This window comes from Struthio camelus, chromosome 6, assembly GCF_040807025.1.
Source record: "Struthio camelus isolate bStrCam1 chromosome 6, bStrCam1.hap1, whole genome shotgun sequence".
NCBI lineage: Eukaryota > Metazoa > Chordata > Aves > Struthioniformes > Struthionidae > Struthio > Struthio camelus.
The window spans coordinates 1,122,231-1,149,148 of NC_090947.1; the positions used below are offsets into that span (position 1 = coordinate 1,122,231).

The 26,918-nt window shown below is 56.5% G+C and overlaps 19 non-coding genes across 19 annotated transcripts; 11 read left to right on the forward strand and 8 right to left on the reverse strand.

The window, feature by feature from the left end:
* Positions 1-896: 896 nt before the first annotated feature.
* Positions 897-968, forward strand: TRNAP-AGG (transfer RNA proline (anticodon AGG)). The gene has a single exon. It is a non-coding gene; the product is annotated as a tRNA-Pro (tRNA).
* A 905-nt stretch (positions 969-1,873) lies between these two features.
* Positions 1,874-1,945, forward strand: TRNAA-UGC (transfer RNA alanine (anticodon UGC)). The gene has a single exon. It is a non-coding gene; the product is annotated as a tRNA-Ala (tRNA).
* A 282-nt stretch (positions 1,946-2,227) lies between these two features.
* Positions 2,228-2,299, reverse strand: TRNAP-AGG (transfer RNA proline (anticodon AGG)). The gene has a single exon. It is a non-coding gene; the product is annotated as a tRNA-Pro (tRNA).
* A 2,403-nt stretch (positions 2,300-4,702) lies between these two features.
* Positions 4,703-4,774, reverse strand: TRNAA-CGC (transfer RNA alanine (anticodon CGC)). Its single transcript has one exon. It is a non-coding gene; the product is annotated as a tRNA-Ala (tRNA).
* A 399-nt stretch (positions 4,775-5,173) lies between these two features.
* Positions 5,174-5,245, reverse strand: TRNAP-CGG (transfer RNA proline (anticodon CGG)). Its single transcript has one exon. It is a non-coding gene; the product is annotated as a tRNA-Pro (tRNA).
* A 1,331-nt stretch (positions 5,246-6,576) lies between these two features.
* TRNAA-CGC (transfer RNA alanine (anticodon CGC)) lies at positions 6,577-6,648 on the forward strand. The gene has a single exon. It is a non-coding gene; the product is annotated as a tRNA-Ala (tRNA).
* A 356-nt stretch (positions 6,649-7,004) lies between these two features.
* On the reverse strand, positions 7,005-7,076 carry TRNAP-UGG (transfer RNA proline (anticodon UGG)). The gene has a single exon. It is a non-coding gene; the product is annotated as a tRNA-Pro (tRNA).
* Positions 7,077-7,445: 369 nt separating this feature from the next.
* TRNAS-UGA (transfer RNA serine (anticodon UGA)) lies at positions 7,446-7,529 on the reverse strand. Its single transcript is given in 2 exon segments — positions 7,446-7,482; positions 7,493-7,529. It is a non-coding gene; the product is annotated as a tRNA-Ser (tRNA).
* A 263-nt stretch (positions 7,530-7,792) lies between these two features.
* Positions 7,793-7,864, forward strand: TRNAP-AGG (transfer RNA proline (anticodon AGG)). The gene has a single exon. It is a non-coding gene; the product is annotated as a tRNA-Pro (tRNA).
* A 721-nt stretch (positions 7,865-8,585) lies between these two features.
* On the reverse strand, positions 8,586-8,657 carry TRNAA-CGC (transfer RNA alanine (anticodon CGC)). The gene has a single exon. It is a non-coding gene; the product is annotated as a tRNA-Ala (tRNA).
* Positions 8,658-8,915: 258 nt separating this feature from the next.
* TRNAP-AGG (transfer RNA proline (anticodon AGG)) lies at positions 8,916-8,987 on the forward strand. Its single transcript has one exon. It is a non-coding gene; the product is annotated as a tRNA-Pro (tRNA).
* A 914-nt stretch (positions 8,988-9,901) lies between these two features.
* TRNAP-CGG (transfer RNA proline (anticodon CGG)) lies at positions 9,902-9,973 on the reverse strand. The gene has a single exon. It is a non-coding gene; the product is annotated as a tRNA-Pro (tRNA).
* A 1,590-nt stretch (positions 9,974-11,563) lies between these two features.
* TRNAT-AGU (transfer RNA threonine (anticodon AGU)) lies at positions 11,564-11,637 on the forward strand. The gene has a single exon. It is a non-coding gene; the product is annotated as a tRNA-Thr (tRNA).
* Positions 11,638-12,905: 1,268 nt separating this feature from the next.
* TRNAS-GCU (transfer RNA serine (anticodon GCU)) lies at positions 12,906-12,987 on the forward strand. Its single transcript has one exon. It is a non-coding gene; the product is annotated as a tRNA-Ser (tRNA).
* A 10,646-nt stretch (positions 12,988-23,633) lies between these two features.
* TRNAP-CGG (transfer RNA proline (anticodon CGG)) lies at positions 23,634-23,705 on the forward strand. Its single transcript has one exon. It is a non-coding gene; the product is annotated as a tRNA-Pro (tRNA).
* A 774-nt stretch (positions 23,706-24,479) lies between these two features.
* TRNAA-UGC (transfer RNA alanine (anticodon UGC)) lies at positions 24,480-24,551 on the forward strand. Its single transcript has one exon. It is a non-coding gene; the product is annotated as a tRNA-Ala (tRNA).
* Positions 24,552-25,354: 803 nt separating this feature from the next.
* TRNAS-CGA (transfer RNA serine (anticodon CGA)) lies at positions 25,355-25,437 on the forward strand. The gene has a single exon. It is a non-coding gene; the product is annotated as a tRNA-Ser (tRNA).
* A 545-nt stretch (positions 25,438-25,982) lies between these two features.
* On the forward strand, positions 25,983-26,054 carry TRNAP-UGG (transfer RNA proline (anticodon UGG)). The gene has a single exon. It is a non-coding gene; the product is annotated as a tRNA-Pro (tRNA).
* A 385-nt stretch (positions 26,055-26,439) lies between these two features.
* On the reverse strand, positions 26,440-26,511 carry TRNAA-UGC (transfer RNA alanine (anticodon UGC)). Its single transcript has one exon. It is a non-coding gene; the product is annotated as a tRNA-Ala (tRNA).
* Positions 26,512-26,918: the final 407 nt, after the last annotated feature.

Sequence of the window (26,918 nt, forward strand, 5' to 3'; positions counted from 1 at the left end):
GGCCTGGCCTCGAATGAGCTCTGCGCTGGCCGAGCACCGGCACTTCCCAGGCATGGCACAGGACCCAAAAGGAAGGATTGCCCAGCAGTTGAATGTGGGAACCTCTTGCACTCAAAGCAGGAATCAAATCATACCTTGAGACCAGCAGGCCAGGACAGCACAGCTGGAGCCTCACAAGCACAGCACAGGGCCAAGCACTGCTGGTGCTGGGCACCGTAGACCTCTGGTGGGAGCGTTTGCAAATAACTCAATACCCCATGCCATGTAGCTGTGGATCCTGCATCTCCACAAAGGCATAGTTGTCTCCCTGTGCCTGGCTGGCCCCTGTCTCCCATCATGTCCCTTCAGAAAGGCCTATTTCCCATGACCCCATTAAAAAGCGGTCTCCAGCTTCCCTAGCTCTCCAAAACCTGGAACACCCCAGGCACCTGCACACCCCAAGTCCCTCCTGCCTTGGGGCTGCTTCAGGGCCAGGGTCCCAGCCAGAGTCTGGGTTTGCCCATGCAGGAACTGCCAGCAAGGGGACAAGAGACAGGGCTGGGGCTGCCTTGGCCCCCCAGCCTAGACTTTCTGCTGAGGGCCTTTTGCAGAGCAGGTTAGTCCACAGCCTCTGATGGGCTTTCCCAGCCCCAGCCCTGGCCTGGCCCCAAAGAATCCCCTCCTGGCCCTTTGTACCCACTTTTTTTCTCCTTGGCAGTGGGAACGTTTCCTAGGCAGTAATTGCTGGTTCCCCCTCCCCGCACAGGGCTCGGCTGCAGTCTGGTCCCTGGGGCCGGCAGCAGGACCTTTGTGCAAAAACCATCCCCCTGCTCCGCGGGAGCACCTGCCTCCCCCTCCCCGAGCACCGCCATGAACTGGGGCCCAGGGGCTGAGCACCGAGGGGCCCGCAGCACCCTGGCTCGTTGGTCTAGGGGTATGATTCTCGCTTAGGGTGCGAGAGGTCCCGGGTTCAACTCCCGGACGAGCCCCCCCCCCCCCCCCCTTTTTGGGCATCAGCCGCTGCTGGTTGTGCCTGGCTGGGGCAGAGCTCGTTTGGGGCCCGGCCATCGGTTTTTGTTCCCACTGTGTTCCCCCCCAGCGGTGCGCGGTGGTCCTCAGGGCTTTGGGCTTGGTGGGGCAAGCAGGGCTGTTTCCCACCCCCAGGGGTCCCAGCCCGAGCGGCAGGCTGGGGGCTGCCTCATGCTCCAGCCCCCTGGAACGGCCCCTGCTCTGGGCTGCAAGGGGCCTGGGGGTGCCAGGGCAGCAGCGGGATGGTGCACAGGGCTTGGTTGGGTGCTATGGGTGATCGCATGTCGGGAAGGCGTCGGCCATGCGGAGGGCTATCCCCAGCGTCCCCCGGTGGGGGGAGCCTCATCTGTGAGGCATGGGCAGAACCAGGACCAAGGCTGGGGCAGCCCCACTGGGCCACGTGGGCGGTTGTTCTCCCTGGGTTAGATCGGGCAGGTTGTAGGGCTGGAGCGGTGGTGGTGGGCTGGGCCGTGCTGTGTGATGGGCAAGAGGGCGCTGGTGTCGGGGGTAGGGATAGAGGGAAGGGGTTTGGGAGCCAGGGCATCCCCAGGCCAGGGGCGGTGAGGGAACAGCAAGGCACTGGGTGTTGCGTGGCAGGGAGCATGGGCTGGGGCTGTGCCCGGACGCCTGGGGTCCCTCCCCACTGCAGGATGTGCGTGGGGTAGGTGTCTGACGCGGGGCCAACGATGCTGTCTACCGCCCAGAGTTTGTCAGTGGCGTGGCTGGATCAGGGAGGTCCTTCTTCCTGCTCCTGGGTTGCAGTGCCAAGGACGGGGCCAGTGCCTGGACATGGCTGTGTGCCGACAGTCCTGGTAGGTTTCAGGGCAGCAGGGCTGTGTGGGGCAGGCAGCAGTACCCAGGCAAGGGGGATGTAGCTCAGTGGGAGAGCGCTTGCTTTGCATGTAAGAGGTCCTGGGTTCAAGCCCCAGCATCTCCAGGTGTTTTTTCCTCCCTAAAGCTCTCCCCAAGGCAGCAGGTAGGTAGCAGAGTTCCCAGAAAGGGTCCCCCAGGAAAGCCCATGCACCTGGGTTTCCTCCCAGGCACCAGGGAAATGCTCACAGCTGTTTTCCTTTTCCTGGGCTCTCACAGGGCCCGTCCCTGCTGAGAGGACAAGTATCACGCTTGCACACTGCTGCCCCTGTTGTGCCCCAGCGCCCCTCCGGCATGGGCTGTGCTGGGGCATGATGCACCAGCTGGGCAACAGCAGTGCCCAAAAGAGGGGCTCGTCCGGGAGTTGAACCCGGGACCTCTCGCACCCTAAGCGAGAATCATACCCCTAGACCAACGAGCCAGGGCGCTGCAGCTGCTCTTCGTGCCTCCCTCAGATCCTACTTGTCCAGGGTGCTGAGCGGAGCTGGTGACGCTCCCTTTGCTCCACACCACCACCACCCAGAGCAGGAAGGTCCCTTTTCCTGAACCCAGGCTGCAAGTCTGCGGCTAGCACCTGGACCAGCACTGCTGGGGACAGTTCCCCTGGGTGCTCCCCTCTCCCTTCCCCACTGCTCTCCAGCCATCGGCTCCCCCACCTGCCCCGGGGAGGAGGGTGGGTGTGATGTGGGGAGCTGCCTGGGGCTCCAGGGAAAAGGGATCCAGCTCTCCCACCCTGTAGGTCTCGGCTGCTGCTTCCCCAGGGCTGCAAAACCTCTGGGTCCTTCATGTCCCAAGTGTGGGGCCAGGGCTCCTCCTGCCTTTGGGCTGCCCCAGGGCCAGGGGGTCCCAGCCAAGGTCTGGGTTTCCCTGTACAGGAGCTGCTGCCCAGGGAGGGCAGGGCTGGAGCAGGGGCTGCCCTGGTCCCTGGCCAACCTCCAGGGCTCAGGTATTTCTCTGCAGCACAGGGTGGCCCAAAGCCCCCAAGCCCAGGGGTCTTGTGAATAAAACCTCTTGCAGTGAGCAGGATTTGAACCTGCATGGCTGTAGTGATCCTAACCATCATACGTGGAGGGGCTGGTGATCCACTAAAAGTTATCTCACGTTGGGACAGGCCTGTGCTGTGTAGCGTTATGCTGCACGTAGAGCTTGGCCTTCATGCCTGTGTGGTGTTGCTCGTTATCTCTCGGCCGTTGGATAAACCTGGGTGGCTGATTGTAGTGAAGGAGCCTGTGGGCAGCTCCTATTCGGCACTGGCGGTTACACCACCTGCATGTCCCTGCCTTTATTTGAAAGTGCAGCAGCAAGTTCTCATGTGAACACCCTTTTTATCTGACAGTAGAAATGACAAACAGGATTGTTTCTCTTAAGAAAAGTCTTGTAAGACTGCAAAAGACCAAAGTGCTGGGTAACGTTTTGACAGACGGGATCTGCATGGCGAGCTGCACCCTGACTGGAGGTCTGTCTGACGCTGCACAACTCTGCCTACCCAGCACCTGAAGGGATGTAAGATTAACTCTACTATCCTAATTTTCCTTATAGTATTAGCTCCAATAAATGGCACTTTAAGCCATACTTTACTGACTCTGAGTGCCTTCCTTACTGGGATCTTAATGAACCAGCACCTCCAGGAGTAGAGGAGCAGGAAAACCCGCTGGATTTCAAGTTCAACTCCGTCGCCCCTTGGCCACTATAGTCCTGGACACGGGCGCTGCAGGAGGTGTGGGAACGTGCCCCCTCCCGCCCCAGGGCACACACATGGCCCAGGGGATCACTGCACACTGCTGGCCCCCCCAGCTTGGCCTGAGGGTCCTCACTGCTGCCCCATTTTCCTAGGAAGTGGGAAAGCCTCCTGTCTGTCCCCCTGTTGTCTCCTCATGCACACGGCTCAGCCCTGCTCCTGTCCCCAGGGCTGCCAGCACAGCCCTTGCAGGAAAACCAGCCTCTTGGCGCTGGGGTCTGAAGGGGGTGCTGCCAGCTCCCCGCCCCCCCCCCCGAGCACCCCAAATATCTAGGGCACAAGGGCTGGGTGACCTAGGGGTGCACACAAAACTGCCTTGTCATTCCAGAGGTGATTTCTGCCTAGGGTTCAAGAGATGCTGAGCTCAACTCCCAGTAGAGCCTTTTTTTGGGCCCCATGGCCCTGGTTTTTCCCAGCTGGGCCCCAGGACCCAGCAAAGCATGCACATGGGGGCCAGGGTATGGCAAGGGCAGGTTTGGCATGTCCCATCAGCAGGAACAGTCCCTGGGACATCCAGGAGCGATGTGCCACCCCATGTTCGCATCAGCAAAAGTGAAAAAACACAGAAAGGATCAGGGCTCCTCAGCGCCTTGGTGGGGAAAGGGCTGTTGGGGATGGCAGAGTGGGGGGGCGTGGGTCCCGTTTTCCCAGGTGGGGAGCACTCTCCGGGCCTCTGCTGTGCATGGTGTGGGCACTGCAGCAGGGGCTCTTCACTGGGCTGTGATCTCACAGCAGCTCAGCTTGCTGCCCCTGCACAGGTAGGCGGCATCCCAAGCATCCCTTTTGTCCAGAAAAAAGATCCCCTGACCTGCCCTGGAGCTTTCATCCCCGTCCCAGTACCCCTCGAGCAACCAGGAGCTGCTGAGGGAGCCCCAGAGACTGCACCGTATGGTCAGTGGCTCACGGGAACAACCAGAAGGATTTTGCAAGAGTCAGGAAGAAACCCAGGCCCAGCAGTCTCAGGTCTGGAGAGGGAGATCTCCTCCTCAGAGGCGGGTGGAGGAGGAAGGGAAGTTTCCTCCCAGGGCGCAGTCATTTGCCACCAGTGCGGCCACCAGGGAGAAGGCTTTCTGGAGAAAAGGCATGTGGAGATGCTGGGGCTTGAACCCAGGGCCTCTTACATGCGAAGCAAGCGCTCTCCCACTGAGCTACATCCCCCGTGCCGGGGGGCTGCCTGTGCCCACTGGGCACCACTGCCCACCCCACACATCCCTGCCACCTGGACAGCCACTGCCAGGGCTGGGGGACTTACAGGCCCTGGGTCATGGGCCATTCCAGCCCTGGTGCTGCAGCCCAGATGCAGGCAGAGGGCCCTCCCTGCTCCGGCTGCGCCGCTGACGAACACTGGGCAGCACGCAGCATCACCGGCCCCATGCCGGGCAGCTCCCCGGGCAGATGGTGCTGGCAGCTCCATGTGCCTGGCACTCACAGCCCCGTGCCTTGTCCCACTGCCACCTTGGCTCCTATAGACCCCTTGGGGGCACAGGGCAGACAGGGCCAACAGCTAGGTCCCACGTGAGCTCTGCTACGGCCAAGCAACAGCAATGCCCAAAAGGAGGGCTCGTCCGGGAGTTGAACCCGGGACCTCTCGCACCCGAAGCGAGAATCATACCCCTAGACCAACGAGCCGGGATGGCACAGCTGTCCCCCTCCCCCCCCCCCCAACCCAGCTCGGGTACCTTGGGGCCCCTGTGCCTCTCAGCACCTCACGAGGCCTTGCAGGGACCCAGTGCTGGTGGTGGTGGGTGGGCATGGCCCTCTGGCAGGAATCTTTGCAGGTAAGCCCACACCATGTGCCCTACAGTTATGGGGCCTGCGTCTTCTCAGTAGCATCCCTGAGTGGCCCTGATCCCCTATCCTGTCCCCTCTGAGACACCCCTACCCCATGGCCCCAGGGCAAATGGTTTCTGGCTCCCCTCTCTCCATATGCCTTGGCTGGGCCTTCTCCTCCAGCCCACCTACCTCTGGGGCTCATCAGGGGCGGCTGGAACATCTCCCCTTCACCCCCCTGAAGCCCACCTGGCCGCTGGGGCCCCTCACGGGCAACCTGAACCCTGGCCCCATCCCTGAATCACCCCTGCCAGGTTCCTTCCCTAGTTCCCTGTCCCTGCCCTGGCTCCATGTCCCCTGAAATGGCCCTCTGAAACCCCACAGCAATGAAACCACTCCGCAACGAGTCTCTTCTGACCCCAGACCTCTGCGAGGTGTGACACACCTGGCAGGGGGGAGGCTGCTGTCAGGGCCCTCAAGGCACTAACAGGCCACAATGGCCCTCACCAGCCTCACCTGGGGCCCCCACCCACAACCCTGCCCGTGGCCACCAGAGCCCCATGTCAGTGCAGCCTAGGACCTTCAGTCCCTGTCCCAGCCCCACTGCGCCCCAAGTACGGCTGGCAAGTGAGGGGCTGCCAGGCCCAGCTGCATCATGCCCCAGCCCCACGGGACAGCCCCAGTGCAGGTCTGTGAGGGGCCTGTGGGTGATGAGGTGGTGGTGGGATGGGGCACAGGGGCTGCAAGTGCCAAGCGCAAGGAGCAGCCGGGGTCCCGGCATGGGCATCACAGGAGATGGCACCTGCAAACTGGCTTCTGGGAGGAAATGCCTTTCCTCACATCCCCTGCTTAGGAAAGGAGCTCTGGCACCGGCATCCCCCAGCTGCCTGCAAAGAGCATGGCCAGGGCTACGGCTATAGGGTCCCTCCCTCACTCCATACCTGTTTTTGTGTCCTGCAAGAGAGGCCAGGTCAACCAACTCATGCTGCCAGCACTACCTGCCTGGGGAGGTGTCCGGCTTGGGGCCAATGATGCTGCATGCTACCCTGAGGTCTGGTGTAGCTGGAGCAAGGAGGTCCCTCTTCCTGCCAGGGCTGGACCTGGCCACCACCATAAACTGTAAATCAGGACAGCAGGGCTGTGTGGGGTGGGCAGCAGTGCCCAGTGGGCACAGGCAGCCCCCCGGCACGGGGGATGTAGCTCAGTGGGAGAGCGCTTGCTTCGCATGTAAGAGGCCCTGGGTTCAAGCCCCAGCATCTCCAGGTGTCTTTTCCTCCCCAAAGCTGTCCCCAAGGCAGCAGCTGCAGTGGTGGGACAGTCCTCCCCCACTGAGGTCCCCCCGAGAAAGCCTTGGGGACCACCTCTGTGCTGGCTGGGCTTGGCCCACGACTGTTTTGTTGGTCCTCCTCCCAGGAGCGCAGACAGGGGTGTGTGTGGGGTGCACCTTGTCTATTGCTCCCGGCTCTGGAGGTCATCCCATCCTGGCACGTGCCAACCTGGACAAGCTGCCCATCCTCTCGTGCTGTGTTGGTGTGCCCCAGCCCCCTGCATAGGCTGTTTTGGGGGGGTCCTCCACACAGGCTGGGCATGCACGGGGCTGGTGGTGCCCAAAAGGGGGGGGCTCGTCCGGGAGTTGAACCCGGGACCTCTCGCACCCAAAGCGAGAATCATACCCCTAGACCAACGAGCCAGGATGGCACAGTTGGCTCCCCCACCTCCTCACAGTGGTCAGGGAGAGGACAACTTGAAGAGCCCCCTGGGACACAGGGGAAAGGGGATCCAGCTCCCGTACCCTGTACACTTCAGCTGCTGCTTCCTCAGTTCTTTTAGGGCGGCAAAAACTGGAAAAGCCCCCCCGTGGAGGCAGAGTCCCCCCTCAGCTCTGGGGATGCCACAAAGCCAGAGGGGCTCCTGCGAGGAACTTCCCCAAAGGGGGCAGGGGACAGGGCTGGGGCTGCCCTTGCTCCCTCCCTCCTTCAGCCCAAGCTTTCCTCTCGAGAGCCTTCTCTGTGGCAGGGCTCCCTCAGCTCCAGCCCTGGACCCTGCGAGTAAAACTTCTCACTGTGAGCAGGATTTGAACCTGCACAGGTTTGAGTCCTGCTGGGTTTCAAGCTCAACGCCTTCACCCCTCGGCCATCACAGCTGCAGGCACAGGCACGCTGGGATGTGTGGGAATCTGCTCCCACCTGCCCGGGGGCACCCACCTGGCCCCAGGGCTCGCCGTGCACTGTCAACGCCACCGTCCCCTCGCATGCACAGGTCAGCCTTGCTGAGTTTCCTGGGGCCCTTCCACAAAATCCAACCCCTTATGTGCTGGGCGGGGGGCAAAGGGAGCATTGCCAGCCCCTCCAGCACCATGAGCTTCTGGGACACATACACTGGGTGCACATAAACCTATGCCACCCTGGCTCGTTGGTCTAGTGGTATGATTCTCGCTTAGGGTGCGAGAGGTCCCGGGTTCAACTCCCGGACGAGCCCTCCTTTTGGGCCCCAGTGCAGCCCCTGCCTGGAAGCCAGGGCACAGCGAGGGCAGTGATGCCTGGCATAATGGGGATGGGCAGCCTGGCTGGGTTGGCCATGTCTTGAAAGTCCGGACAGTCCCCATGAGAGAGCTGGGAGTGATGTGCCACCCTATGTGTGCATGGGAAGCAGAGGCAAAACCCAGAAAGGGCCAAGACTTGTCCACCTGCTCGGCGGGGAAAGGGCTTTTAGGGGCAGCCCTGAGGACGGCAGAATGGGGTGATGACAGCCCCACAGCCGGCATCCCTTGCTCTGTGCATGGTGTGGGCACTGCAGCGGCAGCATAGCCTGGGCTCTCAGATGGACCACAGTCCTGCCCCTGCACAGGTACAGGAAGCCCTTGCTCGAGGGGCTGTGTCCAGAAAAAAAAAAAAAAATCCCCTGACCTGCCCCAGAGGTGACCTCCCAGTCCTGGAGGCCCTTAGCCAACAGAGAACTGCTGAGGGAGCCCCACCGCCTGCACCTCGCCAACCCAAGTTGACAGCTCCTGGGAGTGGGAAAAAAGAACAACCAGTAGCTTTTTATGGGAACCAAGGAGAAACCTCAGGCCCAGCAGAGAGTCCAGTCTCTAGGCAGGAGAGGGAAATCCCTACAAGCTGGACGGCGGAAGAAGGGAAGTTTCTTCCAAGGGTGCAGCCGTTTCCAGCACTGCAAGACAGCTTTCCAGAGAAAAGGCATGTGGAGATGCTGGGACTTGAACCCAGGGCCTCTTACATGCGAAGCAAGCGCTCTCCCACTGAGCTACATCCCCGTGCCTGGGGGCTACCTGCATCCACTGGGCACGGCTGCCCATCCCGGGTCTGGCAACTGTAACATCTGCCAGAGCTGGGGAACTGCTGACCCATGCCAAGTCCAGGTGCTAGCCGCAGACTTGCAGCCTGGGTTCGGGAAAAGGGACCTTCCTGCTCTGGGTGGTGGTGGTGTGGAGCAAAGGGAGCGTCACCAGCTCCGCTCAGCACCCTGGACAAGTAGGATCTGAGGGAGGCACGAAGAGCAGCTGCAGCGCCCTGGCTCGTTGGTCTAGGGGTATGATTCTCGCTTAGGGTGCGAGAGGTCCCGGGTTCAACTCCCGGACGAGCCCCTCTTTTGGGCACTGCTGTTACTTGGCCAATGCATGGGGCTATGTGCTGGGGCCCCCGGCGTACTCAGTGCAGTACCGCCTGGCGTCGTGGGGACAGTGGCCTGTCTGGGTTTGGCCTATCCCTTCAGCCAGGACAGTCCTGTGTGAGCAGGGAGCGATGTGCTGCCCAGTAGCTATGCGTGGGAAACAGAGACAAAAACGCAGGAAGGACATGTCTCGTCCATCTCTCCAGCGGACAAAGGACTGCTGGGGGATGGCAGCAACGGGGATGGCAGCTGGGCGATCCTAGCACCACATCCCTCAAGGGGCTGTTTTGGGGGGAAGTGCCTTGCTATGAGCCCTTGGGAGCAGATCAGGGCTGAGCTGAGCTGCGAGTTTGGCAGGGTTGGTGGAGGGGAAGGGCACGGCAATGGCTGGTGAGGAGACTTTCCCAAGCAGCCCCCGGGCAGGGGGATGAAACTCAGTAGGAGAGTGCTTGCTTTGCATGCCTGAAGCCCCTGGCTTCAGTCTCCAGCATCTCAAGGTGCTGCTTCTCCCTCTGAAAGCTGTTTCCTGGGGACCATCTGTGGTGATGGGAGAGTCCCCCTGAAGTCCCACAGAAAAGCCTTTGGGTCTTCTGCAGGCTGGGCTTGGGTTTCTTCCCAGGCACGTCCAGGTTTTTGAGAAACGACTGTGGCTGTTTCCTTTTCCTGGCCTCAGGAGCTGTAAACAGGGTGGGTATGCAAGGTGCTCACTGTCTTTGCTTTCCATATGCCACGGGGCAGTACTTCTCTCCCAGCTCTCGCGGGACCGTCCCAGCTGATGGGATGTGCCCAACAAAACAGGTCACCCATCCCTGTTGCACCCGGCACAGCTGCCCTTACTGGGTGCTGGGGCTCCATGTCCTGGTTGAGCAAAGGCAGCGCCCAAAAGGAGGGCTCGTCCGGGAGTTGAACCCGGGACCTCTCGCACCCGAAGCGAGAATCATACCCCTAGACCAACGAGCCAGGGTGGCACAGCTGGCCCCCCCCAGACAACTCTGGGAGTCTGTCCCCATTGCCTCCCCCCCACCCCGGCACCCCAGCCCTGGCCTGAGGGGACCTTGCCTCTGCCCCATCCGTGGTGCCAAGACAAGGGCAAGGAGAGAGCGCAGTAAGGTGCCAGTGGTAAGGATTTTCCTCTGGGCTTTCTCATTCACTTAGGACTGAATGAACTGGCCATGGGATGGCACCATTAAACGCAAAAGTTTCTACCCCTAAGTGCTGCGGCTGTGATGTCAGTGGGAGGGTTTGGCTGCAGGGATGAGGGGCTCTGGCTGTCTCTGTAGCCTGGCCGCTTTGCAAAGGTGGTGTGAAAGGAACAGCACTTGCTCCGGAAACCTCCCTGCGTTTTCTCCGCTATCAGACAGTGACGTCTGCTGACCTTGCCTTGTGTAGCCCTCCATTGCCCTCTACAGATCTGTGATAGCTCTGGTGAAAAAGCATCTGGCTTTTACTCGCAGGTGCCAGGGTTTGAGTCCCTGTGTCTGCCAGAGCTGCCAAATGCACTGAGTCCTTTATCCCTTGTACAAAGGACAAGGTGGACCTGGGGCAGCAGGTGCTAGTGAGGCATACATGAAATATAGAAACGGCTGCCATCCGTCCACCTTCTCCAGCTCTGTGTCCCTGCAACAAACCAGCCCGTCCCGCCCCCCCCCACCTCCAGCCCTTGCTCATTTGGAATAGGCCAGGTACTGGGAGTCTCAGCCCAGCCAGCTGGCATCCCCCCATCCTTGCGTTTTGTGAGTGCACGGTGCGCATCTCTGCCGTAAGAGCGAGGGATAAGCACCACAACTTGCTCCACTGTGCTTTCCCTTTGGGGGAGACCTGGGGGTGGATTTTTGCCTGGGAGAGTTTTCTGGTACAGTTCGCCAGGGTTTAAATGCTGACTGCTGTCCCAGGAAATACTTGTACAGGGCTGAAAGCGTTCCTCATTGTGCTCAGGTCATCTCTGTTTGAAAGGTGGGCTCAGGTGCTGATGGGCTGGAGATCCAGTGCAAGCCCAGGCTCTCCCCACGGTTGGGAACAGCCAGTGCCAGGGGTTGGGGGCAGCCCTGGGGGCAGCCCTTTCACAGCTGGCACAGCTGGAGAATGCCTTTCCTGTCTGATTTCTGCCTCGGACATGCACGCATGCACCAGGCATGTGGCTGATGCCCTGGGGATGCCAGGGTGGGAAATCAGAAGAAAAACGAGACTGAGGGTCCCGCGTCCGTGTGGTGCAGGGGCTGGGGGCAGCCTCAGCAAGGTCTCAGTAGGGCAAAAGAGGAGCGAACTGGCAAGTCCCCACAGGGTGCCAAGGCCCCAAACCCAGCTGGCACTGGAAGGGGAGATGCAGGAGCTTCCCGCACCCAAGCAGCCTGGGTGGGCACTGGGGGTGCTCTCGGGGGACGGGTTTTCAGGGCCAGGGCACCTGGACTATGGGCAGGGGCAATGCTACGAGGCATGCAGTCATGCGGCGGGGGGAGAGGGCTAGGGATGCCTGGAGCCAGGTGAATGCTGGGTGCTGCTGGGCCACCCCAGGGTGCCCTGTGCATGGGGGCCAGGGGCAGAGGGCAGCAGGGCGCCATGGCTTAGCTGGTTAAAGCGCCTGTCTAGTAAACAGGAGATCCTGGGTTCGACTCCCAGTGGTGCCTGCGCTGGGGGGACTGTTTTTCTCCCAGCCCTACACCTGCTCTCACCTCCAAAACCCCAGCCCCGAGCTGAGGGCATCACTGGAGGTTTCTGTCCCTTGCACGGGCAGGGCCACCCCAAAGCTGAGACCAGGTGCTCAGATTCAGGTGAGTCCGAGGATGGAGCCCCCCATCCTCTCTGTGCCCTGTCCCAGGGCAGCCTCGCTCTTGGAAGGAAGGAGAGTTTCCTGACACTCTGACTTCCAGCATGGGAAGTATGACCCAATGGTCAACATTTTGGTAGTACTGTCTATTGCCAAGCTTGTTAGGATTTCCCTGCCTGTAGCTTGTGCCTGTGGCCTCCCATCCTTTTGCCCTTTGAGGAGGGTCCGGCTGCATCTTCTCTGTTACCCCCTTTTGGTGGAGGAAGATGCGATCGGCCACTCGTGGTCCCAAGTTCCCTGTGTCTCTGAGACTGATGTGCCCCTGGCTGGGGTCACCCCCGGCTCCCAGCTTCTCCACCTATGGCCAGGGCAGTAGGCAAACTCATTTTGGAGGAAATCTGGTTCAGACAAAACACTTCTTAGAAAACAAGTGGTTGATGTGGAAATGTGAGGCCTGTAAGAGCCACTGCTTCTTCCCCCTCCACTTGACAGCTACTGAGAGGAGCATAGGGAAGGTCAGCATTCACTTCTTGGACCAGTTATACCCCCATGACACACTCAGTGACCTGGGAAGACATGTAAAAGTGAGTATTTTGGCCAGGTGCTTGCTTCCTGCCAGAGGTGTGCCCAGGGCTGGCGGTAACGCTGGGCAGCTGGACAGCTCGTCTTTGCTCGGGCACAGCACGGCCAAGCTCTTTGGGGTGCTCAGAGGTGTGACATGACCAAACTATCTCCTAAACTAGGGTATTCGGGAAATAGATAGCTTGCTGGCCCAGCTGCTCCCACTATCTTCCTCTTTCGTTTGCAAGAGTGACCTCTGCTGAAGCATGCAGAAAACCCTCTGGGCACATCAGGTGTATGGAGGTGGGGACAGAGAACTACAAAAAACCACAACAAAGCCTGAGGCACACATATTTATGCCCCCTCCCCCCCCCCCCCCCCGACTCCCAAATCTCCTCACTCTGCCCTGTGTTTTCCTCTGAACAAGGAGATGAAGGGGAAAATAGAGAGGGACAAGTGAATGGCAAACGCTATTCTCCTCCCCCTTGCCAGCCCTGGATGCTGCCCACCTTTGGGTTGTTTGGTCAAATAGAAAAAAAAATTACTCAGATAACTTAGTGAATATCAGACGAGGTGGCCGAGTGGTTAAGGCGATGGACTGCTAATCCATTGTGCTCTGCACGCGTGGGTTCGAATCCCACCCTCGTCGGATCCCTACAGGCTCCTGTCTCACCTGCACTGAGCAGGAGCCTTTTGATGCAGGGCCTGTTGTGCATCCCCTGCGTGAAGTAGTTGATTGAGCCCTACAGCACCCGGAGGAGGTCCTTACTGTCTCCATCTTTTGCTAGCTTTCCCTCAAGTGCAGCTTCGGGGGGCTGGGCCATCCCAGACGGGGCATGCAAGTGCCCAGATCTAGGTGAACGTTATCCCCTCCTTGCCCTCCCCTCCCACTCCCACCATCTCCCTGTTGCTGGGCTCCGTGGCTTAGCTAGGGAAAGCGTCTGCCTTGCAGGTGAGTGATCAGAGGAAAACACCTGCAGAAGATGCACCGCCAGCCGTGGTGGGCTGTGCAGGGCCATGCCTGCTCCAGCCAGCACAATGTGAAAGCAGTGCTGGGCCCTGGAGAACAGGCACCACCCTGTTGCGCCAGGGTGAATCCGTACATGGCTGACTTCCTCCTGCCTGTCTCTTTTGCTCTTTCTTTCAAGTTAAATATATGCCTCCATCTAGATTAATGATCTCACCTGCTGAACCTGCTCTTGTTTGCTCAGAGGTTGCAAAGTGCTACTGGGGCTGGCAATAGAAAGGGAAACACATCTTTGCAGGGAGGCAGAGGGGTTATTGGTCTCAGGCCATGTTTCTCCCCATGCTCTTACCTGCAGGAAGAAACAGGGCTGAGATGACAACACATTCTGAATCCACTGCGGAAGTCATTAAAATGGGTCTGACATGTTTGATTAGATGGTATTTTCTTGGTTTTATTGTTCCTCCAGAGAAAGTCAGGTCTCAAGCAGAAAGTACTCATCTTCTGAGAAAAAGGGTTAGTAAAGCCAGTCCCATCTCTCTCCCAGATACCTGCATTTCCCAGAGGAACTCTTTCCTGTATAGTTTGCCTTTGGTTTAATCCCATTCATTACACAAATCTGCTTTTTTTATCAGGCTAACGTGTGCCTTTTGTTTCCCCTTTCCTCTTCTCCGGACAAAGGACTTGTTTCGGTGCCTGGATTGCACACATTCAGCAATTTCACTCTTTAATTGCCCCTACGAGCGTGTTTTAAGCACCACAGCATGCACTGATATTCTACTGGTGTGCAATCGTATATGATCTAATGTGAGCAGTTGGACCTCAAATACTTAAATTGCACTGGGAAACGGAAGCACACAGTCAGGCTGCAAATAAGAAGATCCCAGCCTATGCTGGGAGCTGGGAAAGGTGTCTTCCCAGGAAAATCTTTTTTTCTTGGAGTCAGGAGGACTCACTATCAGAGGCACGAAAAAGGGATGGAAGATAACCAGTGAAGGAGAAGAAACCCTAACTGGCAGAAGAAGGATTTAATTCTTAGACTATGGGACCAGGAGGTACCTGTGATGTTTTTGTTTTGTTATTCAAGAGAGGGAAAAAGCAGTTACCTGGACCCTGGGAGCTACCTGAAACCACAGTCCCCCGCTTTACCCCTGCAGGCTGCAGGGCTGCCTGTGGTTGAAGCATGTGTCCTCCTCTGCACCACTGAAAAAAATTATTTCCTCTTCCCCTCTACAGAACAACGTTAAAATGAGCTGTGCGTTACTCCAGCACCCCTAAAAAGCTTTTTTTTTGCCTTGGCAAACAGGGCAGGAAGGAGTGACTAGGGCCAATTCAGGGCTACAAATCCTGGCTGTACAGGACCACATCACCTTAGTGACTCAAGGCACCCAGAAAACCCGGTGAGGTATGTGTTTAACAGTGATGCTGAAAATACCTGGCTCCACACATGCATTTCACACATCCCCCCAGTCCTGCCGTGATTTATTCTGGGGTAGAAGATGTTTATGCTTTCAAACCTGGTCTCTGCTAGCATTAAATGAAAAGCCTTCCTCAAACTTTCCTTGCCCCTAGAGCCTGATGGCTCACTCGCCTGCTGGATACGAAGTCATTGACTCCCTCTCCCCAAATCGAAGACAACTCACGTTTAAGTGCAGGTCGGGACTTCTGTAGCTCCTCAGCGGTTTGGCAGCTAACAGGGTTTTAGCAGAGCAATCTGGTGTCACGTGGCAGCCTGTAATTAAAATGTCTTGTCTATGTCACTGCATCCCAGCAAAAAAAGGCTGCGAGCTTGTAGTTCACTGCTCTTAGCCTGTCCAAAGAGCAAGATGGAAAGGCTTTTGGCCTCTGGAATAGGCTCATCAAGCAAAATAAATCAGTTTAGGTGTGCATCACTTTCAGGAATGGACTCCAGTATCTACTTGAAGACCTTTCTGTGTCTTTGATTATGATATACCTTCCAAGCAGAATTTGTACTGTGGGCATGAGGAATAATAAAAAAGATGAAATCTTTTAAGGACATGGAGAGCAGACCCAAAAAATGCAACAATTTGATTGTGCTGGAACAGTTTAACTTCTGCGGCTCCCCTTCAGCATTGTGTCCGTGTCCATACTCCATGGGCACCTTGCGAAGGACAAGGGATGTTCAGCACTCTGCCTGGCTGCAGAAACGCCCTCACCATCCTCATCACCACTTGATTTTTTTGTGCAGCTCCTTGGCATTTTTCTGCGACTCTCACATGATTCTTCACAGCCCTTTGTGGCTTTCCTGATTTTCTTGTCACGTATGAGAGTGTACGAGGCTGACACAGTGCAGGAACCTGGCCATTTTACTTAGGGTTTATGTCTGAAGGATGCAGGTTTCTTGTGTTCAGCCTAAATCCACAAACTCATGAGTTCAGCCCAGGTATACTTGAGAGCTGAATTCCCAAGTGATCTATGGTTGCGCTCAGAAAGAGGTAGGGAGGGAGGTGAGGATGGGCATCAGGGATGTGCCTGCCCTAAATTCTGCTGAAACACTTTCCTGCCTCATAGCATAAGACCTAAAAGGCACTTTGCCTAATTAATTACTAATTAATTATTACTGCTAATAATTAATAATAATTAATTAATAATTACTGCTTTAGCTTGAATCATTTCAATCTTACTTAGCATTAAATGGAAGCAAAACATGACAGATGAAAGAGGGAACTGTTTAATCAGCTGGCAAAGCTTTCCAGGCAAAAACTGCTGTTTGCTGGAGTTTCACGTGGAGAGAATGTGCCTGCTCCTGTCCCCCTGGGGGTCGGGGCACGGTATAAAACCCCATGCGGCACCTGGCCCTACTATCTGCTTCCCTGTCTGCAGCCTCCTCTGGCACCTGGGTGAGCTGAAACAGATTCTGCCTCCTTCTCCGGGCTGAACTATTGCTCTCGCTGGTGTTTTCTGCTCCATAAAAGTTCAAGGTTTGTTATCTATCTCCTGCCTGGGGAGCAACATTGGAGCAGGGTTTCTTTCTTCTGCAAAATGAGGTGCTGGGGTTCAAACCGCAGGGGTTGTGGGCCGCAGGACTGATAGGGTTAAGGCGAGGGTCTCTAACCATATAGCCAGGTGCATCCTTCACTATTTTCCCTGTTAAAAATAAACTAGCGCATTCCCAAGTTACAGGGATCAATGTGCCACCCTTCAAAGAAGGGCAGCAGAGGTCTCTTGGATTTTGGGATGGGATAGCTAAATCCAGATCACTTGTGTTGTACTGATTTAGGTGGGTTTTATCACAACTGAATGTGTTTTAATGAGCATTTTGTTTGATGAAGGCTTTCTGTCAGCTTTCAGTCCTGCCTTCGAGGGCAGATGGTGTGCAGCAGAGCCTGGTCTCAGCGTACTCAGCCTGCTGTGCCTCCCACTGCCCAGAACACTCCTCCACAGCTCCGATTTCCGTTTTCTATTCCCTGACATTCAGCTTTCTTCTTGTGCCACTCAGACTAAACTCCTTGCTTCCCTGCAAGAGGAAGTTACAGGAGGAGGGAAGGGGGAAGCTGACTTCCGCCAAAACTGCCTCTGTGTCTTTTGGAAAGTCTTCCTTCGAGGGCTTCTAAACGGTTCAAACTCACCCTCTAGCTAGTTCTCCTACGCTCTCATTACTGGAGCCGCTGAGTTAGGGATCAGCAGCAGCAGCCCAGCCTCTGCCTCGTGCTTTTGCCTTACTCTGACTTCCAGGTTTACCTCCTCACAGAGCAATGTCCTGCTATGACCTGTGCCTCTCCTCCTCCTGCGGCCCGAGGCCACTCGCCACCAGCTGCAATGAGCCATGCTTCAGGCGGTGCGGGGACTCCACGGCCATCATCCAGCCTCCCACTGTTGCGGTGACCCTGCCCGGCCCCATCTTCAGCTCCTACCCGCAAAACACAACGGTGGGATCCACGGCATCGGCAGCTATCGGGAGCTACCTCAGATGCTGTGGGGTCCCTGTCGTGTCCTGTGGCTCCCGGGGGTCGGGGGATGCTGGACTACTGTGCCTCAGCAGTGGGCTGTAGAGGTTTTCCTGCTGGTGCACCTCATCCCACCGATGCCAGCAGAACGGCCACGTAGGAAAGGAAAAATGAAACACAGAAAAAAGATCTGGGAAGAGGACTAAGGAAATGTCCGTGGGTTTCCAAAGTGTGGGAGGCATCTGCAGCTCCCTCTGGAAGTAACGGAGCTGTGTGAAGTTGTCGTCAGTCAAGATCATGCCTCTACATATCTTGCTTGCTATGCTTCACTTCATATTTCCGTGTAAGTGTCCCATTCTATGGGGTTTCACAGCATTTGCTATTGGCTGGGCTAAAATGCTTATAGCTGGCTGTAGATGGAAGGTGATAGTCACAGGGGCAATGGGGACAGAGGAACAAGTTGTAGGGATCTGTTTGTCCTTAAGTGGGAGATTATCCATTTCTTTACTGAGCACTGGAAATACACTTATGCTCTGAACTATTTATTCTACTTTTTCTTCTCATTAAAGACATACTGCATCATAGCCTGAGTCTTCTGGTGTTCCCTTTGCCTCCAGTCTGAAGTGATAACCTATTCTGGAGCAACTTACTGCTGTGCGAGGGTTTTCTTTTCTGATTGAAATAGGAATTTCTGCTGCTTAGCTCCATGCTGCGCTGACAAAAGCGTGTGGTTTACTGCATCCGGCCCAAAGGGGACTTTCTTAACCTGGAAACCTCTCCTATTGCCCCATAATGACAACCTGCTTAGTGGCACGGCAGGGAGGACTTCCTTCCAGAGCAACTTCATTGGCTGTTCCCTTGAGGAAGTGGGAACACTGAGGTTGGATGTTTCCAAATGGCCTTTTTCTTGTTTTTGCAGCAATTTTTTTGGTGAGCTAAGGAGGATGGATGTGGGCCCCGGGGAGAAAAGGCAGATATGAGTTTCTTGGGAGAGGCACCTTTGAATGGTTACTGCATGCCCGGCTCTGTGCTGGGTTGGAGTAGTGCTACCTAAGGCTGCTGCAGTATAACCAGAGAACAGACAGCTCAGCATGTCAGACCTGCTCCTCCTGGGGTCTTGCTGTGTGCTGCTGAACAGAGTGATGTCGAACTACTTGCAGCATTAGAGAAAGGTCCTGATACTGCCATACTGGCTACAGGCACATCTAGAGCTGAGTAACAGGTGAAATTTCTGTGTAATAAGAAATTTGGTCATTTCCAACCTTGCTTTCTGCCTGCAGTGTCTGCAGAAGCTTGAAATATCTGTACCTCCATGAAAATAAATCAATCCCAAAACATTTTTTTTTTGTGGAAAAATACTCGGAATGAATATAAAAATATTTCCCTCCCATATATCTCAAGGGCATTGCTTCAGCTCTCCTATGTCTACAACATTTTATGAAGATAAAGAGTCAAAGCTTCTTAAGATATATGCCAGTGACAAAGCCAGAGCTCAAGCATTCGGCTTGTCATTCTTACTCTTTACACCAGGAAGTGGAAAAAGGGGCCTTAATACAAATAAGCGTGTAATGACTCAAACCTAGATAGCAAAGATGCTGAAGTGAGGCATGTGATAAATCTGCATCTGGCTATATCTCTTTATGAAGCAATAGAAAACATTTTATTCTGTACTCCTGCATGCACACATATGCATGCATATATAGAGATGTGACTGAAGCATTTCGCCTTCACTGAGCCACACGAGTAATATGAGGTGAATATACCTATCTCCAAGTGCTAGCTCAACATGATGGCTTTGGAAATGCCATTCCACCCTGGCTAGGCATGAACCTTGTCCAGTAGTCCATGCCCACAGCAGCATCCCCCCACCTGCCAGTGAAAGGGGGGTTCCAGCAATGTGAAAGCACAGTGTACAGTTACCCGGGCTTTCTCTGAACACAAAGACATTCAGAAGCCCAAGTTTGTCAAGATCTGCAACTGAGCACCTATTATTGGAGATATTATGGGATGAGGCATCCTAGAATTTCTCAGAAACACCAAGTGTGATGGACACTTACGCCTTTGGTAATGCCATCAGTAAAGATATATGAACATAGTAATACAGACATGAAGAAAAAAAATGTAATTTCCCCATGCACTCTAGATACAAAGGCAAGAGTTGGACCAGTTAGTAACCACCTGTGAGTTACACAGCTGCCAGTAGGAGGATAATTTAAGAGCTAAATTAGTTGTGGATGTTGTCACCTGGTTGGTCAGCTCACAGGTGTCCCACGGGAGCAGTCCAGTGACACACACACACACACACGTGCTGACTGTCATAGCCCAGAGGCTAACCCCATCCCTGGCCACAGCCCAAGTAAGCCCCCTTAGCTCTTCCCAAAGACGAGGATGCATGACTTCGAGCTGTGGGATGAGCTGGCTGAACAGATGAGATGAATTTAGGAATAATTATTTTACAGGGAGAGGGTGCAGGTGCCTCTAGGAGAAGATACTAGACATTGAAAGAGCCTCTTTAAGATGCCATGTACCATCAAGCAGAACTTTTTCAGCTGATGGAAAGAGGACAAGGACATGACTAAGACCGCCACAGATAGTGTTGAAATCTTCCTTCGTACTTTGAGTGTTTTGGTAATGTGACACTTTGCATAAAGTTTATGAGTGTTTATGATGAAAGACTGCACTAAGCTGGAAAGCATGTTGGCCTTCAAAAGCCTGTGACCAAGCTCAGCTTATTTTATTGCTCAGAAGATCTTCACAGAGACGCTCCTAATTTGGAGATAATTTACATGGCTTCTGCGCAGCAATCAGAACACCAGGAGAAGAGAGAGGTGGATTCACAACTCTACTCCAAGGACTGCTCAGATATTTTTATCCAAGCTCTAGGAATTATCCTTGGAGAAGAGATACAAAATGCTACCAAAGATTGCAAAGTGGAAGAGCAATGATTCTCTAGCAAAAGACTCATTAGAAAGCCATAGGCATCTAGAGTGTGTATGACTGTCTTTCACCTGTTTGCTTGGCAGGACAGTAACCAGGATTGAGCAGGGAAAAAGAATAGCAACATTTTGAGATGACTTTTTGTTGAATGGCTCCATCGGTGAAGTTGTACCAATTTTTCTCTGAAGAACCAGTGTCCCAAAGGAGACTAAAATCTGCATGCATCCTTGATCTGACTTTAAAAAATGTGATGCCTTAGTGCAGCCAGAGTCAAGGAATAGAGGACCTCAGGGCTCTGCAGGGAACCTTGTCCCAGGGGACAATGGCTCCCTGTCTTTCATGGGTGCTGTGACTCCCTGCCCTGGAGCCCTGTGGTCTTGGCTCCCAGCTTAAGAGCTGTCCTGAATTCACTCTGTCACATATTTCCCCTAGCCAGTACTTGCCCTGGGCAGGACCCCACAGAGCTGCTAATCAGGCCCTAAAATACAGGTTCCTGCCAAGGTGGTGGAGCAAAAGGGCCTAGTGAGAAATAGGGAGCTACAGACCAAGACTGAGGGTGTGTTTGCAGGAGAAAAGCTGAGCTGAAAAATAAAGACTGGAAAACAGAAGTATGCATATGGAAGGAAAGAGCTGGATCCTAGGTTTTGGTCCCAGCATTGCCTGCTTCATGACCATAGCAACAGAAGTGTTTCTTGGAAAAGCCTGGAGCATAGCTCAAATGGGATCCTTCTGCCATATCTGGATCTGTTGAGGTTCATGTCTTCTACTCACATCCCATCTTCCCTTGCCTGCTCATTTCCTCGGAGGAAACCATCTCCCTGCTGTCACTCAGCATCCTTCTGCAGTAATCATTGCTTCCTGGAGACAGCTATTCCCTTTCATTTTCTCCTATCCTTTGCTTTAATGAAACCGACTGCAAAGATTACAGTCCATGAGTGATGGTGCGCTAGTTCAGCTCAACAGGGAGCAGCGGAAGCAGCTCAGCCCAAGGTGACGGTGGCAGCTCCCCATTGCGGGGTCACATCCATGGGGGGTGTAGATCTCTTCTTTGGGGAGTGCGTAACTGTGGGAAAACCCTGACCCGCACCACTGCACTAAGCAAATGGGCTCACTCATGTTTCTCTTCATTTCTCTGCTTGGGGGAAGCCGTTAGAAGCAGCCAGTGAGCATCTCCTGCACAGAGTGGGTACCAGGGGGAGCCCACAGCTCCAGGCAAATGCAGTAGTGTGTGCTGGGTTGCATTGCTCCCCTGGGAATGGAGGAAAGGAAGAGGAGGAGGGATGAAGCCGTGGTTTAGGTTGGAACAAATGAAAAAGCATAGAGAAATATCGCAGAACAGTGAGGATTAGTGCAAATGGGAATCTTGGGTGTGTAGGCCCCCAGCAGCACAAGACAGGCTACAAGGACAGAGGGATTGATGGCAGCTGGATTAGCCAGTGAGCAAGATCCCAGCTCATCCACGTGCAGCTTCCCTGCACTTCCAGATTAGGAGACCAGAAATCCTGGTGACTCACAGCAGCGCGACAGGATGGAGAGACAGATCCACTGCCAACTCCTACAGGGTAGGAAAAAGCGCATTCCCAGCATGCCAGCATCAAGCTGAGGGCCAACCCAGGGATGTGAGGTGGCCTCGCTAGGTAGCGTCCCTTGTCTTCTTGGCCACAGCAAGGACTACTGGTCAGAGTACTTGGAGACACGCGTTCTGGAGCAAGCCATGTGGAGACTGGGCCCCAGGGCCTGGGAGAGTGCGGGCATGAGGGAATGAATGGAATTTGTTTGCCCCCCAAAATACCCCTTCTTTTCCCTGAGGTTTCCACATTGAGCTTTGCAATGCAATTTCCCACAAAAGCAGAGAGGGATTCTGCTCTTAGGCTTTAGGAAGAAGAGAGAAAATGGTTGCAGAGCAGGGATAGCAGAGAGGAGAGGACACTATCAGGACAGCATCCTTTCTTGAGGCACTGACTGCTGCACCCACGGGTTAACTGCAGGGCAGAGGCTCACTGTGGTTTCACTTGCCGCCTTCTTCCCCATGCAAGGCTCCTGTGCCCAGCCCGGCAAGCCAGACAGGCAATGACTCCAGCACCCCAGGGGACTCCTCGCCTAGTGCTCTGGTTCTTCTCCAGGGCTGGAAATCCCATAAAGCAGGAAAATAACAGGTCTCCCTACTGTGTGAGTCACCTGGGACGAAGCACACAAATCAAAAGGTACCAGCGTCCCAGTCTAGCCCTCCTGGAGCTGCCCATGGGAGTGGTGCTTGCGGGGCTCTTGCCCTTGCAAGCCTGCAACCCTGCTTGCTCTGCCAGTGCTACATCTCACCCTGAGTCCGAATCACCTCCAGACGCTGCTTCCAGCTGTCCCCTACCACCCTTTTTCCTCTGAGTATCTGCCACAGGGGAGACCAGCCCCAGGGGAAGGTGCTGCTGCTAGGGAGACAAAGATAAGCGCGATGAAAACATAGCTCAGATCCAAAAGTTTGACAGGGTGCTGGTATTGGAACAGTCAGGGATCTGAGTTTTAAATTCGATGGAAGTTAAATATTCCAAGGCTGTGAATTCACATTTGTTGAGTATTAGGCGCCTGCACATTTCCCAAAGAAGAGAAGGATAATCTGCTTATTGCTGGGTGGAGATGGCTGCTGCTAGTGCTCATCAAGTAGCCCGGGAGAAGCTGGGCAGCTGAAGGGGATTTTGCCAGAGAGAAATCACAAGGGTGCAGTACCCTCCCTGCCCGCTCCTCCCCACAGCTCCATGACTTGCATCATAGGGAAGAGGAGAGAGGTTTGACTGCACGGCCCACAGCCAGTTCTTCCTTCCTGGTTCCCCTGGGCCCAGCTGACAGCGATCTGGATGTGCTCTAGGAGAGCGGGTAGTAATTCTGGCACAGCCTGGAGTGTAATATAATTAGCCCGTTCCTGTCACCTATGCCCCTTGCAAGCACTGCAGTGCTTGGCTAGGGCAATTGCTGCAGCTGTTTGTTAGAGGGCAAATGAGAACCTCGCGTCTGAGCCTCGCAGCATCCAGACTTTGCAAAAATCAACTCTTTAACAAGTTCCCTGCACTGCTGCCCTACTCTAACACCATCAAAAAGGGGAGGTCCCACCACCTGGAACTCTTAGCTGGGCCGTGGTCCTGCAGCAGCTGGGCTTCCTGCCCTGCACAGATACAGGTACATACATAAACCTGGCCCTGGGTGCTGCATCCGAAAAAACATTCCCTGACCTGCCCCAGAACCAACCTCTCAGTCTTGCGACCCCTCAAGCGACTGGGAGCTGCTGAAGGAGCAGCTCCTGCACCCCATTGACCCCACAGTCAGCATCTCCTGGGGTTCAGAGAAAGAGAACAGTCACAGGGATTTCCTGTGCTGCACACACTTGCAGCCTGTGTCCCCCGTGCCCACCTGGCACCACCAGCGAGCACTGGGCCCTGGCTGCGCGCAGAGCGGTGGAGTGCCTGCTCTGGGCCAGAGTGGCCGCAGCTCCAATGTCCTGGCTCGTTGGTCTAGGGGTATGATTCTCGCTTCGGGTGCGAGAGGTCCCGGGTTCAACTCCCGGACGAGCCCTCCTTTTGGGTGCCATGGTTGTCTCTTTAGCCAAGCCAGCGCAGAGTTCACAGGGAGCCCAGCCATGGGCATTCACCCTGTTGGTCCCCATCCGCTTCATGCCCTTTGGGTGCTCCAAGGCTTTGGGCTTAGTAAGGACAGTGCACCTGCTCCCCCTGCATTAGGCTCCTGGTCCTGCTGTGACACAGTCTGGATGGCAGACGAGGGGCAGCCAGGACCTGGATGCCCCATGCCCCCTGCCCCACGTGACAGCCTGTGCCGGGCTGGCAGCAGGATGGGGCACAGGGGCGGTGAGTGCTGGGCGCACAGAGCTGCCACGGTCCCAGCATGGGCGTCGCTGGAGACGGCATCCACAAGCTGACACCAACCTCCAGGCTTTTCCTTGCACCCCCCTGCTCAGGGAAGGAGCTCCGGCCCCCGGCATCCCCCAGTTGCCTGCAAGGACCAGGGCCAGGGCCACGGCCATAGCATCTCTCCCTCACCCCGTGCCTGTTTTCGAGCCTCTCCGAGAGAGGCCAGGTCAGATCAGGCCGCCAGAGCCACCTGCTCGAGCAGGTGTCAGCACGGGGCCAACGCTGCTGCGTGCTGCCCAGAGTTTGTCAGCGACGCGGCCGGAGCAGGGAGGGCCCTCTGCCTGCGTCTGGGCTGCGGTGCCGGGGCTGGACCGGGCCACAGCTGCAGGCCCTATGGTCCCCCAGCCCTGGGGGGCATGGCAGCAGCTGGGCTGTGTGGGTGGGCGGCGGTGCCCAGGGAGCACAGGCAGCCCCCCGGCATGGGGATGTAGCTCAGTGGGAGAGCGCTTGCTTTGCATGTAAGAGGCCCTGGGTTCAAGCCCCAGCATCTCCAGGTGCTTTTCTTCTAGAAAGCCATCTGCCCCAGTGGCTGCAGTGGTAGAAAGCACTGCGCCCTTGGAGGAAACCTCCCTCCTCCTTCCAAGGACCCTCCTGGCAGGAGGTTTCCCTCTCCTGTCTAGAGGATGGGCTCCCTCCATGGCCGGGTTTTCTCCCTGGTTCCCGGGAAATCCTTCTGGTTGCTCTCTTTTCCCACCCACCCAGGAGCTGCTGACTGGCCATGAGGTTACTCAAGGGACTCCAGAGCTGGGAGGATAGCTCTGGGGCAGGTCAGGGGATGTTTTTTCTGGAGACAGCCCCCAGGGCAAGGGCTGCCTGTACCTGCATGGGGCAGGAAGCCGAGCGGCTGCAGGCCATGCCCCAGTGACAGCCCAGCTGCGCTGCCGTTGCCGTGCCTGCACCGTGTACGCCAGCCCCGGCCGTGGCCCTGGGAGATGGGGGCGCTGTCCCTGTGCACCCAGACCCTGTGCCCCACATGTTCTGGGTGCCGGGGGTGAGCTGACGCCGTTCTCTTTGGCCCCAGTGGCCCAAGGGGCTGCATTTTGGACAAGGGTCCTGCTGCCACCCATGGTGTCCAGCGTGGGGCTGGCCAACCTGCATGGGGGGATGGCAGCGACGGCCCAGGAGACTTTCCCACGTCTCAAGAAGACAAAGTGGTCAGGAGGGGCCAGGTCAGAGTGCCCTGGGGCCAGGCTGCAGGAGCAGGCGGTGGGGCACGGTGAGCCCCTGGGGCCGCGTGGGTGCCCCAGGGCCGGCGGGGGCAGGTTCCCGTGCACCCCCAAGCTGCCTGCGCCTGCGGCTGTGATGGCCGAGGGGTGAAGGCGTTGGACTCGAAATCCAATGGGGGTTTCCCTGCGCAGGTTCGAATCCTGCTCACAGCGTGAGGTTTTACTCGCAGGGTCCAGGGCTGGTGTGGGGATCCCCAGGTGGGGCCTGGGGCCATGGCATGCAGGGCTGCCCAGGGCCGTCTGGGGAAAGCCTGGGCTGGAGGAAGGGAGGTGGGGACCAAGGCAGCCCCAGACTTGTCCTCTGGGCAGCAGCTCCTGGACCGATTGGGCCCTCTGGCACTGGAGCGGTCTGAAGGCAGGAGTGGGCCCTGGGGTTTTACAGGTTTTGCAGCCCTGGGGGAGCACGGACAAGGCATACAGGGGCTGGAGCCCGTTATCGCTGGGGCCATGTGAAATGGGCTTTCTGAGGGGACGTGCTGGAGGACGGGGCCACGGAAGGATGGTGATGTCCTTGCACTTTTGTGGAGATGCAGAACCCACAGCCATGGGGCACGGGGTGTGGGTTTGCCTAAAGTGCTCCTGGCAGAGGGCTGAGCCCGCGTGGTGCCACCAGCTCTTGGCCCTGACTGAGTCCCATGTCATACCCAGGGACAAGGGGTGCTGAAGCCGGCCTCAGGTGGCTCCAGTGGTGCCATCCTGGCTCGTTGGTCTAGGGGTATGATTCTCGCTTTGGGTGCGAGAGGTCCCGGGTTCAACTCCCGGACGAGCCCTTCTTTTGGGCACCAATGGGCCTGCGTTTGTCAGGCCGGTTTGTGGAACCCCGTCACAGCCCGTCCACGGGAGCCAGGTCAATGGCGCCCAACGCAATGGTGCCCAACGCAAGGAGGAGAGGCAGCTTATCGGACTATTCTGCTGGCAGGTGTGATCTCAGTGAGGGTGATGTACTGCCCCGTGCTGCGCAGAGACAACTCACGGCCCATGTACGCCACTACCTGCAGCTCCTGTGGGGAGGGAAGAGGAAACAGTTGTAGGGTGGAAGCGCCTGGGAAGAAAGATAAGCCCAGCCAGTACACAAGAGTCCCAATAGGGGACCTAAGTGAGGACTCTCTATCCCAGCCATTGCCAAGAGAATGTCTTTCAGGAGGAAAAGGCACCTGGAGATGCTGGGGCTTGAACCCAGGGCCTCTTACATGCAAAGCAAGCGCTCTCCCACTGAGCTACATCCCCGTGCCGGGGGGCTGCCTGTGCTCCCTGGGCACCGCCGCCCACCCACACAGCCCAGCTGCTGCCATGCCCCCCAGGGCTGGGGGACCATAGGGCCTGCAGCTGTGGCCCGGTCCAGCCCCGGCACCGCAGCCCAGACGCAGGCAGAGGGCCCTCCCTGCTCCGGCCGCGTCGCTGACAAACTCTGGGCAGCACGCAGCAGCGTTGGCCCCGCGCTGGACACCTGCTCGAGCAGGTGGCTCTGGCGGCCTGATCTGACCTGGCCTCTCTCGGAGAGGCTCGAAAACAGGCACGGGGTGAGGGAGAGATGCTATGGCCGTGGCCCTGGCCCTGGTCCTTGCAGGCAACTGGGGGATGCCGGGGGCCGGAGCTCCTTCCCTGAGCAGGGGGGTGCAAGGAAAAGCCTGGAG